Below are 15350 nucleotides of genomic sequence, written 5' to 3' on the forward strand. Positions count from 1 at the left end.
ACTAAACTGAAGCCACATCATCATTGTAAACCACTGAATTATTCGAATTCCCTTTCTAAATTTCCAAAAATCACATTTTAACGAAGGAAAAGAAAATGTGAAATTTGAATAGAAGAAATTTTGGATTTATCTTTGAATACAATATTTTCTTCAGGTGTGACCTCTCAGGAATTAATTACCTTATAGGCAATCAACAACTTGCATTGATTACTCAGACCCACTTTGCTCACAGAAACAGATTATCCCAAAATGAATGCGAAACTTATTGAACATGAGAAAACCAAGGCTATGGCAAGGAATGCTGTTGAAGTAGGAATTGGTCCTTTCATTGAAAAAGGTTATACTATATTCCGGCTGAAAGAAGTGTGGCACTTCTCAAAAAATAATTTGCTGTTTTGAGCATAAAAATAAGGTATGTCTTGACCACTGGGTGCCACTATTTTTGCATTTGATACTTTTATTTTGTGGAAATATTTCAAGCAAATTGCACTCTTTTGGAATACAGCAGACAGTTTGAGTTGGAAAAATAATTCATGAAAATAAACACAATCTGGTCATTGTCTCTGATTTTTCCTTAGCTGTTCACAGAAACTGGGAGATGTTAAGTATTTTCAGAGGCTTGAAGTAATACAACAATCAGCTCTTCGTGATTTATTGATTTACTTTAAAGTATTATCACAGAAATGAAAATAATTCCTTTCACCCAATTTTTAGGCAATCAAACTGTGTAATTCAGCATTTCTTTGTTATCATGCTAAGTTAATGTGAACCTATGAAATAGTGTCTCATATTCATTATTTTTTGCCATGCACTGTGTGTTGAAAAAGTCAATGAAAGATACTTACTTGTATTCATTGCTTGGGACTTTTAAATCTAGTGTAAAACAATCCAGTCAAAGATGGCAAAAGATGCTAAAGTCATAATTAGTCTGAGGGGATGAAAAACATGTTGGAGATTTTTAAAAGTATAGGTAAAATCAGTATTTGCCTCCTGTCATGTCCTCAAGCAGAAGAAAAGAAACTTTCTAATCTTTCAAAACAGTATTCAGTTTTTTGCCTGTACATAAAAATCTAGACAAGTCTCTACAGCTTAATGCACAGATCCATGGATTTTAAGGTCAAAAAGAACGACCATGATTATCTTATCTGACCCACAAAATAACTTCAGCTATTAAATTTCACCTTTCATTCCTGCAATGGGGTAATTATTCTTTCCTGCTATGTAAGCGAATGTTATTGAACCAAATGTGAATTGCTTGCTTTGTCCTTGGAAAGACCCTCCAGAAGAGGTTCTACTATCCTGCTATAAACCAATTCAATTTATTAAATTCGTCTGAGTGGCTTGCTTCCTCACAGTGAGATTGCTTCAGTCCTTTAGGTTTCTGCCACAGAATATGAGCAAAAGGATTGCCTATATCCCTGAGGAGAAAGAAAGCCCATGCAAAGCTGGAAGTTATCTGATTCCATCTATCCTATTTCCTTCAAACTATCAGCTCAGCATAGCAGAACTCCGAATCAGACCTGCAATGTCAGAATTTGTCTACATCCATGTCTTCCCACAGTTCAGTGATATTGGCTTATAAAAAATACATTTTCTATTACCAGATGGCTACTTCCAGATTTTTTAGATCTCTGTAATTCCATACATATATTATATGTTTTTTCAGTCAAATATATAGGTAGTTAGGTATACGTTGCCCAAATGTTTTGTTATTGTTTATATAGCTTAAAAGCCCTAAAATTTAAATATATAGAAGACGGATCAGGAAGCTCTTGTTGTTACATTTTATCCTTCTCTTTTAAGATGACTAGTTAAGCAATTTTCCATGAGCTTGACATTTTTTCTAACAAACCCATGAACCTTGGGCTGCTAGACCACTGTGTTCTTGAAGGTTGTTGATCTGACATAGTAGACTTGGTTATTATGAAGGTTTTAATTTTTTCCTAAAGATTTTAAATTTGGCATTTCTGGGATTACATTTGCATGCAAAAATGTAATTTGTAGTGCCATCTCCTAGTAAGTTGCTTGTGCATATATATAATTTCAAACATATGAAAGGTATTAATGAAGTCCATGTTTATGCACTTTAAGCACTTCAAATTACACCTATGCCACAATGCCTTGCAGAGCCAAAACTGAAGTCCAGATATTTATGCACAGGACAAGCAGGTAAAGAATGATGCAGACATTTGACAAGCAACAGATATAACAGGACCTTGTGTTTATTTGTTTAAAATATATAAAAGCAAACACAACCTCTGCTTAATACATAGGCACAGGGAATCTCCTATATCTGCTGGCATGTAAAATACTGGTAAGATTTCCCAGCAGAAGTTTCTCAAGTAGGTTTCTCTAAAGCTGGACACTTGTGCCATTACCTAACTTGGTTGTGAACTTAAGCAGCCAAACTCAGAATTCATCTTTGACTTTTTAAAAAACATAAAAGCAATGCCCTGAACATGTTATTTTTGATAGTTACTCAGTTGTATTGCAGGCAGATAGGTGAGCAAAATCATAGCTACATCCCATTAAATTATGGCAAATTGCATGAAACTAACAAACATTACTCATCCTGACTTAGGAATCATCTCTCTATCCTGATTATCTCTATCCTGATTATCTATAGTGCTCATCTTTATCTTGTAGCTGGACCAGCCAACCCATTCACCCAGTCAGACCAGGACAAATCTGTTCAAGTGTTGTCTTATACTTGTGCTCCACAACTTAAATTTTCTGGTATTGAGAGCAGTAAATCATCTTCATGTGATATTGTTTTTTTAGTGCACACCACCTGGATATTGCAGAATGAATGAGTGGCATCATATTGGCTTCTGTTTCACTTTTAGCTATCCATTTTATCAGCAATTCATGTGAAGATTTAAAGTCACAGAGATATAAAAGTGAAAAATAACAGAACCTTCTCCAAAACCAAAAGACTACTAATTATTTTGGTAATTTTGAATATCAGTAGTCAAACAATCATTCTTCTTCATCTGACAAATAAATTCTTTTACCCTGAATGACTAGAAAAATCCAGTTATACCAACACCAAATCATTTTGGAAGTAAAACTATTGGCTGAGGAAAATTAAGCTCTCAGATTATTGTAATTTCTCCACCAAAATTTATCACAGCTGAAGAAACAGTAAACTAATGATCTCATCACCAATCTATCAGCTTTGCCTTTTTAGCAGAAGTACAAATTAAACCATGTTAGTCAATGCCTTGATTGTAGTGAAAGCTCAGGGCAGTAAAATAATTTCTAAAGTCAGAGGTATTTCTCTCATGAAAAAATATCACCTTTTTTTGCATTATGTAATTTCTACTGTTTATTGTTACTAAAATATTATGTAAAAAAGAGGTATTTACAGAAATAATAATGCAGATGGATAATTTGACTACACTTTTCTACTTATAAATAATTCAGTTACAAAATTTCCTCATATATTTCTGGTAGTCAGTTATGGAAATTATTTTCTATTGCACTACAAATATTGGATTGTACAATGTAAAAATAATAAATAAAGGATGCTTTAATAATCTGGAATAAATAAAGTTAAACCTAGTCCTCCAAAAGTATTGAAAGTGAGGATCACTTTCACTGTTTTGGTTTTTTTTTTTTTTCATTTTCTCACTTGTTTTCTGTATTTTTCAAGAACAGTGATCAAAATTGCCCAAAATAGAACAAGATTTTTTGTTGCATTTCTTGCTGATAAAGACTGAGTGATATTAAGAAACATTCTTTAAATTGAAGGTACAGGCTGAAGTCTAAAGAAAATTTTGAGTAAGTTAGGGATGAGTTAAAACCTGGCGTGCTTATATGTAGTTTCTACTGATGGAAGTGCATCCATCCTACACATCTAGTTGTGAAATCCTGTGAGCTGGACAACCCATTGCTGTAACTTTTCTTTGTCAAATAGTCATAATGGACATTACTAATCTTCTAATTTGCCTTTCAAGGGCTTCTGATAAGCTCACAGGAGCCTGAAACACAGACAATTGTCTGCACTTTGGGCTATTACTGCAAATTTTTGCTGAAACTTTTTGAAGCAAAGCCCTTAGAAATACTGAAAAATGGAAAGGAAAATTTTTCCTCCATTTGGGATCAAACCATGAGGCTGGTTCAGCATGGATCTATTTTAAGAGTTGTGTGTTCTCTGGAAAAACCAGTAGGAAGTTTTAGTAACAATTTATCTTAATAAAATAAAGAAACATTACAAAACTTGATATCTTAATATTCTGAAAATTTTACTCTCTTCTTGCTGTTAGCGAAAGCTATATGGACTGTAGAATTTGACTGGATGCATGCTATAGAGAGTTATTTTTGCTATTTTATCTGGCCATACCATTTATTGTAAAGAGAAGACGACTTTCTACTGTAATTAAGTTGATTTCAATTAATTTGTTCCTTAACACAAACTTCTAACTATAAGAAAGGAGTTAGATTTCTTCGTGCATAATTTCTTTCCCTATAAATGAACATAATAAAATTTGTTTTCCTTATTTTACCTTACTGTTCCTCTCAAACTAGAAAATATTTTGGACAGAGGAGCTTATCCACTTTATGAAAAGAGATGTGTTTTTACTTTAGGCCTCTATTTTTAACAAGAACAGTAATAATCATCATTACCATCCAAGACCTATTATCTTGACCAGGAGCCAAACAAGAAAAAATTTTAATTAGTTTTACTGCCTCCATAAGGATTTCTACCTGAAATTGTTTGTCTATAAAAGATAAAAAGGTTGTAATTTTTTTTCCAATATTTTTCCTCAGGAATTTTTCACCCTTATGAAAAGTAATCTGTTGGGCACATCCTGCCTCTATTTCCTCATGTTTTATTAAAAGACACGGTGGCTTCAGTATCTAGAGCCCCCTATGACTGTGGAGGGAAGAGATAATTCAGCTTTTAGGATATGATTACTTGAGTAAACAATCATTCAGCCTGAAGTTTTCCTCTGCAGTTCTTGCTTACTATAATCCCCTTTATGTGAGCTCAGTGTTTTTGTTTTTGTTTTGTTTTGTTTTTTTTTAATGATTTAGTACTTTTCAGCAGGCCGCTGTGCTTGGGTGCTTGGTGGGGAGAAGGCATCTTGCAGGGGAGGGTGGGCATCAGCCAGGGGGCTCTTTGGCGTGCCTGGAGCCTCCAGGGCCAAGGAAACCACGGCAGATTTCCATATTGTATTTATAAAGCTTGCTTGTGTGTTTAATATTCACCTCTGATGCCTACTCATACCAGCCCTCGCATAAACTGCTGCGGGTAATGGAATGGGGTGATAAATACAAGGGCCAAGGTTTTTCACTTCCACATAGAACACAATGTTGTGCTGTGTTTTGCTTGGTGTACTACATTTTTCTTACTTGTAAGCTGTTTTTCCGGGCTGCTGACTGTTCATGCCTGCATCAATCTGAGGTAATTCCTGAAGCGAGGTTCTGCGGGTGAGTGTACATTTACGAAGGATGAAACATATTTAAACTTCAGTATGGCATTTCTTTTCCTTTCAGAGTCAGTAAAGTCCTCTAGGAGAAAAAGAAAAAAATAAAATACATCACAATTTTTGTGTGGCACTTTATTTCTTTTCTATATATGCTCTGGCTGTTCATAGTTCTGTTGTGTCAGTGAGGCTATGGAATGACAACACTGATATATTTCTAAGAAAGTATTTTACTTCTTTTTTATTATTACTATTATTGGGGTTTTTTTCTTTCCTCCTTCCTAGTTGTGCTAAAGTGAGCCATGCCTCAGCTTCTCTTTCAGATGCTCTTTCTGCAATGTGGGTGCACTCTTGGTCTGTTGATGACAGAGTTTGCAGGGGCTGCCTGCTGCTTAGCCAATGGAAGAGACTTGTTAACAGAGCAGTTTCTTAGAGAAATGCTGAGGATGATTTACAGCCCATGAAATATACTCTGAACAGACATATAATGCAAGAGGATTGTGGTTTTTGACAGATCTGATGCTGTACCATTGAGGTGATGGGAAACTTTTTTACTGATTGAAGAGAGAGACTTTATTTTTTATGTGAAACAGAGAAGTCATGACATAACTATTTACAAAATTTCACATTTATCATCTTTAGTATATTTTTATCACTGTAAAGTAGTGTTCTCATTACTGTTTTTACTTTAATTCTTAAATAACACTTTTCTTAGGAAAAGTACTATTTTAAAAACACTTATTTGGTTCTAATTCATAATATATAGAAATAACACTCAAAAGGAGTCTAAATATACATATTAAACTGTAAGTAAGGATTACTAGTGTAGTACTTATTAAAATAGACTGCCATCTATAGCTGTATTAGCATTGTTTATACATCAAACAAAATTTATCCTGATACCAGAATATGGATTAACGGAGATCCACTAAAGGCTGGGCAGTTGACTATATTTACATAATGTAGGTATCTACTTCTATGAACATCTGCTTTGTATGCTTACAATATAGCTCTTTTCATTAAAAAGGCACAAACTAAACCCCACTTTTTCAAAAGAACAGATTTTGAAAACTATATATTTAAATGAGGCATTTTGAGAAAAAAAAGAGGTGGAAATTTTTCATTTCATTTATTGCTTCTAGTGATTTAAATTGACTTGTTATTGTGGTATGTCTTTTAGCCTGAGGCTCTTTCTCTCAAGCCAGACCAATAGTATAAACGTTAAAGCACCATTTGTATAGCTAAAATTTAAGTCACAGAGGGTCATGCAAAAATTAAATTAGTGCCACTGTTAACAAATCCTTTCAACAGAAACTTTATTCCAGTGCAGTTAAAGACATTAATCAGGGAACTAGGCACAGACAACTGTTTCCAAGGGAGAGATGCTTCTAATCATGTCCTCCTCTCCCTCTGCATCATATGGTGCAAGAATTTCAGATACCATTGCCTGCTTATTAGTTTGGAAGCTGATGATGAGAACTTAAGACTATTTTTGGTTGTGTTCTGTTGTGAGGTTTTAAGAAATACAGAGGGAAGAATGGCTTAGTGTACTTGTAGAATAGCTAGAAGTAAAGAGAGGCTGAGAAAACAAGCTTACCTGCAGATGCGAACCATTCACATTTTTTAGTACTTTGAGTAAAATCTTTTACACCTTTCTGTCAAAGATGATTAAAGATTTTTCCTGGGTGATTTACAGGGGCAGGAAGCAGTTTTCCCAAAGGATAGCATAACAGAGCATGTGTTAGCAAGCAGTGGAATTAATGGGAAATAATTAAAGAAACTAGATTTTCACAGAGAACTGGATACTCTTCTTTCTCATTAAGATAAAGGTCATTATCAACATGGAGACAAAAGACTTTGTCAAAACAGGAAGACATTCTTGCAGAATGTAGCATTTCATTAACACTTTGGTTTGTAATATCAGTAATCTGATTATGTATCCTTTGGCATGCAATACACTGAAAGGTATAGGAGAGGTGATGTGTTCTATGGACAGTTCTAACTCAGTTTGGGAGCTAGGCAAGTGTTCACCTCACCACTCCCTTCTGTGTTGAGTGCTGCCAAATTCATACGAGGTTTCCTGTCTTCAGGTCAAGGAAATTAAGATGGCTGTGTTTGTGCATAAACGCAAGGACATTTATTTGTTGACTACTACATAAATATGTTTCCAAAGAACAAGGGAAAACCAGAAGTCAAAGAGAGGAATTAAGCAATCAAACTTCAAATCATAATTTCGATTACCTCTCTATTATATGCAGTGCTGGGATGTTCTGGTTCCCAGCTGCAAGAGATGAGCATTAATGGAAGGAGTTCATAGGGCAGTGTGTTCATGCATTTCCTGAAGTTGACTCTTCAGGGCAAAAAGTTGGAAAGAATTTGAAGCACACATCATTCATTCTTTTATTTTGGCTGTATTACTGAAGATGGAATTCATATTTATTTTAATGAAGATATTTGTGGCTAGTAACTTAATAGTCAGTAGAGAGAAAGAAACCTCTTCAGATGGTATGGCTCACTGAATTTATGACAGAGTTGGATGAAAGATGTGAATATAATAGCCTTGATTTCAGTAGAAGGAAAATCAAGCTTTGAAATGTAGTGAAAGGGGTGGGTGTGTGTCTGTTGAAGACACAGGTTAACAGAGCTTCCTTTCACTCAGGAATTTCCACAGAAATAAACTGAGAAAAAGAACAATGAAAACATAAAGGAAGAAATGGTCTTAGTATAATTATATTTTTTATTAAAGGAGTAAAATGAAAGGCTAAGAGTAACGCCAGTTATGAGAGAAAAGGATTAGATTCAGTGTCTAGAATATTTTAAATGTCACCTAATTCTGTTGAAGAAGGAAAAAAATGTCTTCCATCTGTTCATTGTTTAATTTAATGCTTCTTTCAAAAATCAAGGCTATTGGTTTCTTTTTGCAATATTTATGTAAAATATACACACTCCTGGCTGCAAAGCTGTAAAAATCTGAAAACATAATATAAAACATTCCTCAATCTACTGTATCAGCTTGACGCAATGTAGATGCACCCATACAGCTGGCACTCCTTTGAAGCCAGATTACTTCTCTGGCACTGGAGGCACGAGTAAGTGTTGTTGAAAATGAGTAAGGGCTTCTCCAGTGTATCCACAATGACTACACCATATGCATTCAGTAAAGTTCAAGGAAGATAAGCATTGTCAAGTGTTAAATGCTGGAGAGAACGTGTTTCATTCATGTGACTGGGAGTAAGACACCACTCTGTCATTGTGCCAAAATGAGAAAACTAATAATTTGTGTTAATTTGTTTACAATGGTTGGGAATGAACTCAGCTGAGAGAAAAACAAGACCATGGCAACAGAGCTGTTGTAACAGTACTCAGAAAACAGATATGAAGGAAATACAGTAGCTGACGTTTACAACTGAGTTATGGTTCAAGGTTCTGGGACATTTTTTTGCCTCTGTCATTTTCTTGAAAATTTTCAGTGGCAAACTAAAAACAAAATGGCTTTCCTGTAAAAGCATTTTATAAGAAGTACACAGCATGTAGTAAAAAGTTGATTTAAGAATGTTATTGTTTGAAAAGAAGGTAGAATCACAATAAAAAAGACTAAATAAGTGAAAGCCAGTGTATGAGTACCATACTTATTTCCCTCCCCAAAAAAGGAGTATGAATAAAGCTAGATGCAAAAAGAATTTATGGTAAATTGAATGCTTTATTTTAAATCTTCTCTGAATTTGATTTTATAGTTCTTGATAAACCAAGCAACTCCTACTTGAATCAGATGATGATGGTTTAAATAGCATCTGCAAACCCCAGTTAGTCCAAGCATGCCAGCCCACGGGTCCTATCCTGACCTTAAGAAGGCCTAACCCAATGGCATACACATTTCAATGCTTTTGTTCTATAACCACCTCAGCTATGTCTAGTCTTCAAAGCTCCACATAGTTATCTCACAGCTTATTCTGAAAAGAATCCTAATGCTGCCAAATTCACTGAAACTAGCCCTGTGTTTTCTTTCAGACAAGGAAAATCTTCAGAGCAGAAGCACTATCTAAAACTCAATCATTTTTTACTGCTCTTTCCGGACTCATATTTGAATCACATTTTCAATCCAGCTTCACATTTCCTCTTACATAATACTTCCTTCCTGTCCCATGTTTGTACTTTACCAAGTAGTTATTGTGAATATAAAACCTAAGTACAGGCAGCTTTGCAGGAGTTTACTTTAGCATTAAATCACCAGCTATCCTCAACAATGATTTCAACCCTAAATATACCAATTATTGCTAATCCCAGACAAAACTTAATGAAGTAAAAACTGTGAAGCAAGCCAATGGTAGAATAAAAGCCTGATCTAGATGTAGAATTATGCTTCCATTAGAAAAGGGTCAGGGTTATGACTTGAATTTGGTTTCATAAACCACTGGTCTTGAGAGCGTTAAAAAAGGAGGAAAATGTAGTGTTGTCTCCTTCTTTCTTACCTTGTCATTTCCTCAATTGGTTATGCTATATTTTTTATAGCTGATCTTTATTCTTTCTTTCTTAAAATTTACATATTTCCTTTCCCTACGGAATTATGGTTATTTTATGCTGTGGGAAGCTCAGAGTCCATAAAGACCACATTCTATGCCAGTTTTGAGAGAGAGAAAGATCAAAAATGAATTCCACCTGATTATTTTATCATTAGTTCTATTCCGGTGTAAGCATTTCACCCTCATTTTTATGCAGTTTTTTTCAGTCATTACCTTTATCTTATTTAGGTATCAGAAAACTGCCAACAGTTTGAGAATTTACATAGTGCAAGACTACTTTGCATCAAATGTTATGCAGAATCATGAATTAATGCTGCTTGAAAACTAACTGGAAACATTTTTCTGATGAAAAAACTGTCCTGGAGTGCTGTTACACATTCCATTTCCTTACACACTGTATAAAAAAAAGAGGGAGCAAAAAACTCCCAACCTGGCTCACAACCCCAAAAAAACCAAACCAAAACAAACAAACCAAAACAACAACAACCATACCCCTCCCCCCAAAAAACCAAACAAAATCCAAAAAAAAAAGCCACTAAGCCCCAACAATAAAAAAAAAGCCTCCTGACAATTTTTTGTCTTCATAGTTAAATGAGGAGACTTCCACACCAAAATGAAAATTCTATATTCCTCCTTTCAGTCAGGCAATTGAAAGGCCGAGGAAGATCCCATGTGATGTGACCTTCAATTATTAATGTGATGAGAAAAGTAGATAAGGTGAATAAGACATGGCTAGTGGATGGTGATAGAGCAAAGCAGTTATTTTACATTGTTTATACATGTTTTATTGCAGGAGGGAAGCGGGACATAAGCCTGGTTTTGTCATAATACAATTGTTCTCATAATTTTGATATTTGGGCATTTATTTGGAGTAATGCAATCAATTAAGAAAAAGAGAAACTGAAGTTCTGCTTTAATGTCATTGTACATTGTGTATTTCAACAAATGGCAGAAGATATTTCAAAAGTCTGTGTGAATGTCAGACTTCTTGTATTCTAATTAAAATTCCTATCCAAACCACACAATAATAAAATCTTAGAGAATTGTTGAGAAATGTGTGTGCTCTGAGTGTGTGCTCAAGTGACTGGTCCTGGCTGGAAGTGGGGAGGAAGGGGAAGAAAGACTTTGGATATGCACAAGAATTTAGAATAGTTTATTCACTCAATGTGAGCCAGAGTTGATAAACAAGAGATCCTACTATCAATGGCTCTGTCATTCCACCGTGCTTGTCTGTTTTCTACAATTTTTTTTTACTCATGAAAATGTTTGAATACCACCAGATTCTCATACCAGTACTGAGCTTTACAAACAAAGGTATTCAGATTCTGGTCAGGATTAAAGGGAGGACAGAGGCAGGTGGTTTTATTGTGTGGCCCAGAAGACCAAGACAATGAAGCCCCCAACAGACAGAGAGGCACAGCCTTGTGTTTTCAAGACCTGGCCCTCATGGGGGACTCCAACCACACCAGCATCTTTTGAAGGGACCTCAGGGCAGGACACAGGCAATCCAGGAGGTTCCTAGAGTGCATTGATAACAACCTTCTTCCCAAAGTTACGGAGGATGCAACGAGGAAAGGCTGTGCTGGACCTTGTTCTCAACAACAAGGAGGAGATAGTGGGGGATGTGAAGACAAAGGTAACTTGGGCTGCTTTGACAATTCAGCAATGAAGTTTGAGATCTGTGAGGCAACAAAAAAAGCTCATTATCCTAAGCTTCAGGAGAGCAGAATTCAATGATCTCTTTGATAGACTGTCATGGGATGGAGCCCTGGAGAGAAGACGGGCCCAAGAGAGCTGGGCGATAGTTGAGGATTCTCTCCTCCAGAGTCAACAGAAATGTATCCCTACAGACAGAAAATTGGTAATAGAGCTCTTGAACAAAGTTAAACACAAACAGGTAGTTTAAAGATGGTGGAAGTGGTGAAAGGTATCTTGGGAGGAATACAAAGAAATTGTCTGAGCAGCCAGCGAGCAGGTAAGGAAAGCTAAAACAGTGGCGGAAGTAAATCTGGCCAAGGACATCAAGGACATCAACATAATAATATTCTTTATGTAAATCAGTGAGAAGAGAAAGAATAGGGAAAATGTGGGTCCTGGACAGAGAAGTCATGATAAGTCAGGAGAGGGAGAAATCTCAGGTACTCAACAGCTTTTTGCCTCAAACCATTCTATGATTCTATAAAGGATAATTTATTCATGGCTACGATACTGAAGTAATATAAAAATTGTCATATATTTTATATGCTCACCAATACATGGGTGACAACTTCTAACAGATTATTTAACTAAATTTCACATTTTTATGTGTCAAGCAGACATATGTATGAAGTGCATAGATGCTTTTATTAAGTAGCATTGAATAAACTATAAATTATTTTTAAAAAGTAATTTGAATAACTATATTACCAATAAAATTATACTGTAAAGCTTTCCTTCAACTTATGTTTGTAAAAGTTAGTAGATAGATTTTGAAAATGGTGTAAAGAAAAGTTTACAGCAACAAAAATTTATACCCTTTGCGTCTGATATCTTTCACAAATTTTTGTGTGTGTACACGTGCTTTCTGTTACTCTCAGAAATTTGCAAATCCCTGGTGACCTGTTATTTGTCCAGTACTTACTGGAATAGTCATAATCTCTCTATTTTGTTCGGTGCTCTAGCTTTTTTTTTTTTTTTTTTTTTTTTTTTTTTTTTTTTTTTTAACTTTTTAATGAATAGCTACCCTCCATGGTTTATATTTACTGTTGCTGTTGCTCTCCTTCATGGTCATGTACAGTCTCCTAAGTCCAGGAAGCAATTTTCTGTGTGAATGAAGTTTTTCTTAAATGTCTGCTGGGAAGGTTTTTTTCTGTGTAGTATTGGTACCTAAAGAAAAGGTATGAATCAAAGCTGACTGCTTTTCCACAATGGCACTGCCATTCTTGTGGGGCTGTGTACTGAAGGGTAAAAGTTTGGATCTCAGATCTGTGAAGCATTATGTCCTAGTCTCTAGGCAGTTACCCACTGAGTATGTCTCAAATTAAGGTCAAAGGTGTCTCAAAGAAGTTGTCTGATGCATTGACCCTAGGGAACAGGACAGATTCTGAAAAAGTCTTTCAAGAGCAAATGTTCTTAAAGGAAACATTTGAGCTCAAAGAATAGTCCTTTGTTTCACACGGAAGTTTGTAAGGGGTCCTAACAGATACTGGTTGGTATGGGACCAAGAACAAAAGAGCAGGGTTTCAGATGTGTGGTTTGTTTTGTTTATTTTGTTAGTTTTCTGGTTTTGGTGGTTGTTTTTAGGTTTGTTTTTTTATCCACCAGCATTTATCCAGTAATTAAGCACATAGATAATGGTTTTAAGTAGCTGAAAGGAAGATCTGTGGGGTGGACTCTGTGACATTGTTTGTGTAATGGAGAGATGTACCTAAGACTTGGCTCTCCGTGCTGTAAAAAAACTGTTTAAAAGTGGAAGCTCTCATGGAAGTGTCACTGTGAAACACTACCTTACTCTCTTTTTCTTCTTTGGGTTGAAACTTAGGAGCAGGTAATAGAGGAGTGAGGCAGGGCTCCCAGTGAGCCTGTGTAGAGAGGTGGTGTTACTCTGCTGGTAAGGGAACGTGCACACTTCAGGTGCACCAGGTCAGGCTGAGGTGTGCTCAGCTCTCTGTGAAAGGGGAGCTGTAGCACCAACTCTATCACCAAGAGTGCTAGTACAGTTTAAGATGCTTCTGCGGGAACAACAGCAATGTTTATTAACTTTTTACAGATGCCCTGCATACTTTTAGTCTGCTGTGGTGAAGTCTGTGGTAAAATGTAACATCTGAAAGCAAACATGCTTCGCAACTGCAATAGAAAACACTTAAATATTTGCCCCTTTTCCTCCCTTTCAACTAGCTATTTTTGCTTGTGTCACTTTGTGTTCCCTCCCTTCACTTCTACTTAAAGAAATAAAAACTATGCTTTCAATTAATTTATATATTTACTATTTATTTGTCAAACTGGATCTTTTTTTTCACTGAAAGATTGGCATGACAGGCACAAAGTAGCTAGAAATCCATCAGCAGTAGCTCTGCAAGCCATACAGATCTTTTGTTTGTTTTATTTGAGGGCTTACCGTGGGACCAAGTCTAAGGTTAACAAATTAGTAGTTTTAGTATTCTCGCCACTGCCTGTGTACGCAAAATATGATACCCTGTTGCGCTCAGGAGAGAGCTCTGATTTTGCAAATTCTCTAATGCTGTGCTAGCTTTGATGTAGAAGGGTAAATCAAACTGACATACTCAGCAGAAGTTTATTACCATTTGTAAACCAAGTATATTATTAGTGTTAAAATTTATTTTTTTAAATTTATTCTTTCTTCTTATTCAACCCAACTGGTCATTCCTCAGTAAAGATGAACATTTCTAAACAGAAGCACTGAAAGTCTCCTGTGGTGACTCTGGGCGCACCCTGGGTACAATAATTTCAAAGATACTCAAAGCCCACAATATTGTAAAAGCAAGTACAAAGAAACCAATGTGAAGAGATGGAAAAATAAAGTTGAAAAATGTCTGATTTGACATGTTTTCTCTTCATCATTAGCAGTACTGTGCTGTCTGTCAACTGGAGAAATCTCAAAGCCCTGGCAGTAGCACTAATTTAATCCGGTGGTAATTTATGTGCCACTCAAGAAGGGGTCTTTTTTTAACATGAAGAAATTACTCTGATTATATAATTGAATGGCAGGATTCATTACTGGGAAATGCCACCTGTGGAGAAAGATTTGCTCTAAATCCATTTCAACTATGGAGCAGCAGATTAGTGCAGCATAAGTCACTCAAGAAGCCATCATGAAAATTATAGATGGAATAGACCCAATAAACTATGTAATCCAATGCCATCAGAGCATGATTGTTCTTTATAATGTATTTTGTATTGCCAGTGCAACATGAAATTACTCAGATGATGAGTATTTACCTACTTTTATAGGAAATAAATGAAATGACAATATGCTAATGACAGATTCCGACTGTGGCTGCTAACGAAGTATTATTAATATTAGGATTAGTGTGTTTTCAGTGTAGTGAAGCTAAAGGAAATAAGTTTCAAATATTCTGTATAGTTCATTCAAAACAAAAGGACAAGGAAATACTCACTGCTGGCTCTTTCTATGATAAGTCCACAATTTGCAGGATCTGATCTATATGCAAAAAAGCATCTGTTTCTACCTAAAATGATAATGCACTTTGACTAGAGAAAACAGATACTTTAATTCTTCACATCCCTCTCTTTGTTACTGAAGTTACCCAAAATTATGATTAACAGTCATCTCTAGGTGAAATTACTAAGAAATTGTTTATTACTGTGACTGAGGGTTAAAGTGGGATAATCTGAACAATTATTTCTTCTGTTTACATTTAGACTTTTATTTATCCTG

Source organism: Ammospiza nelsoni, chromosome 6, assembly GCF_027579445.1.
Source record: "Ammospiza nelsoni isolate bAmmNel1 chromosome 6, bAmmNel1.pri, whole genome shotgun sequence".
Lineage (NCBI taxonomy): Eukaryota > Metazoa > Chordata > Aves > Passeriformes > Passerellidae > Ammospiza > Ammospiza nelsoni.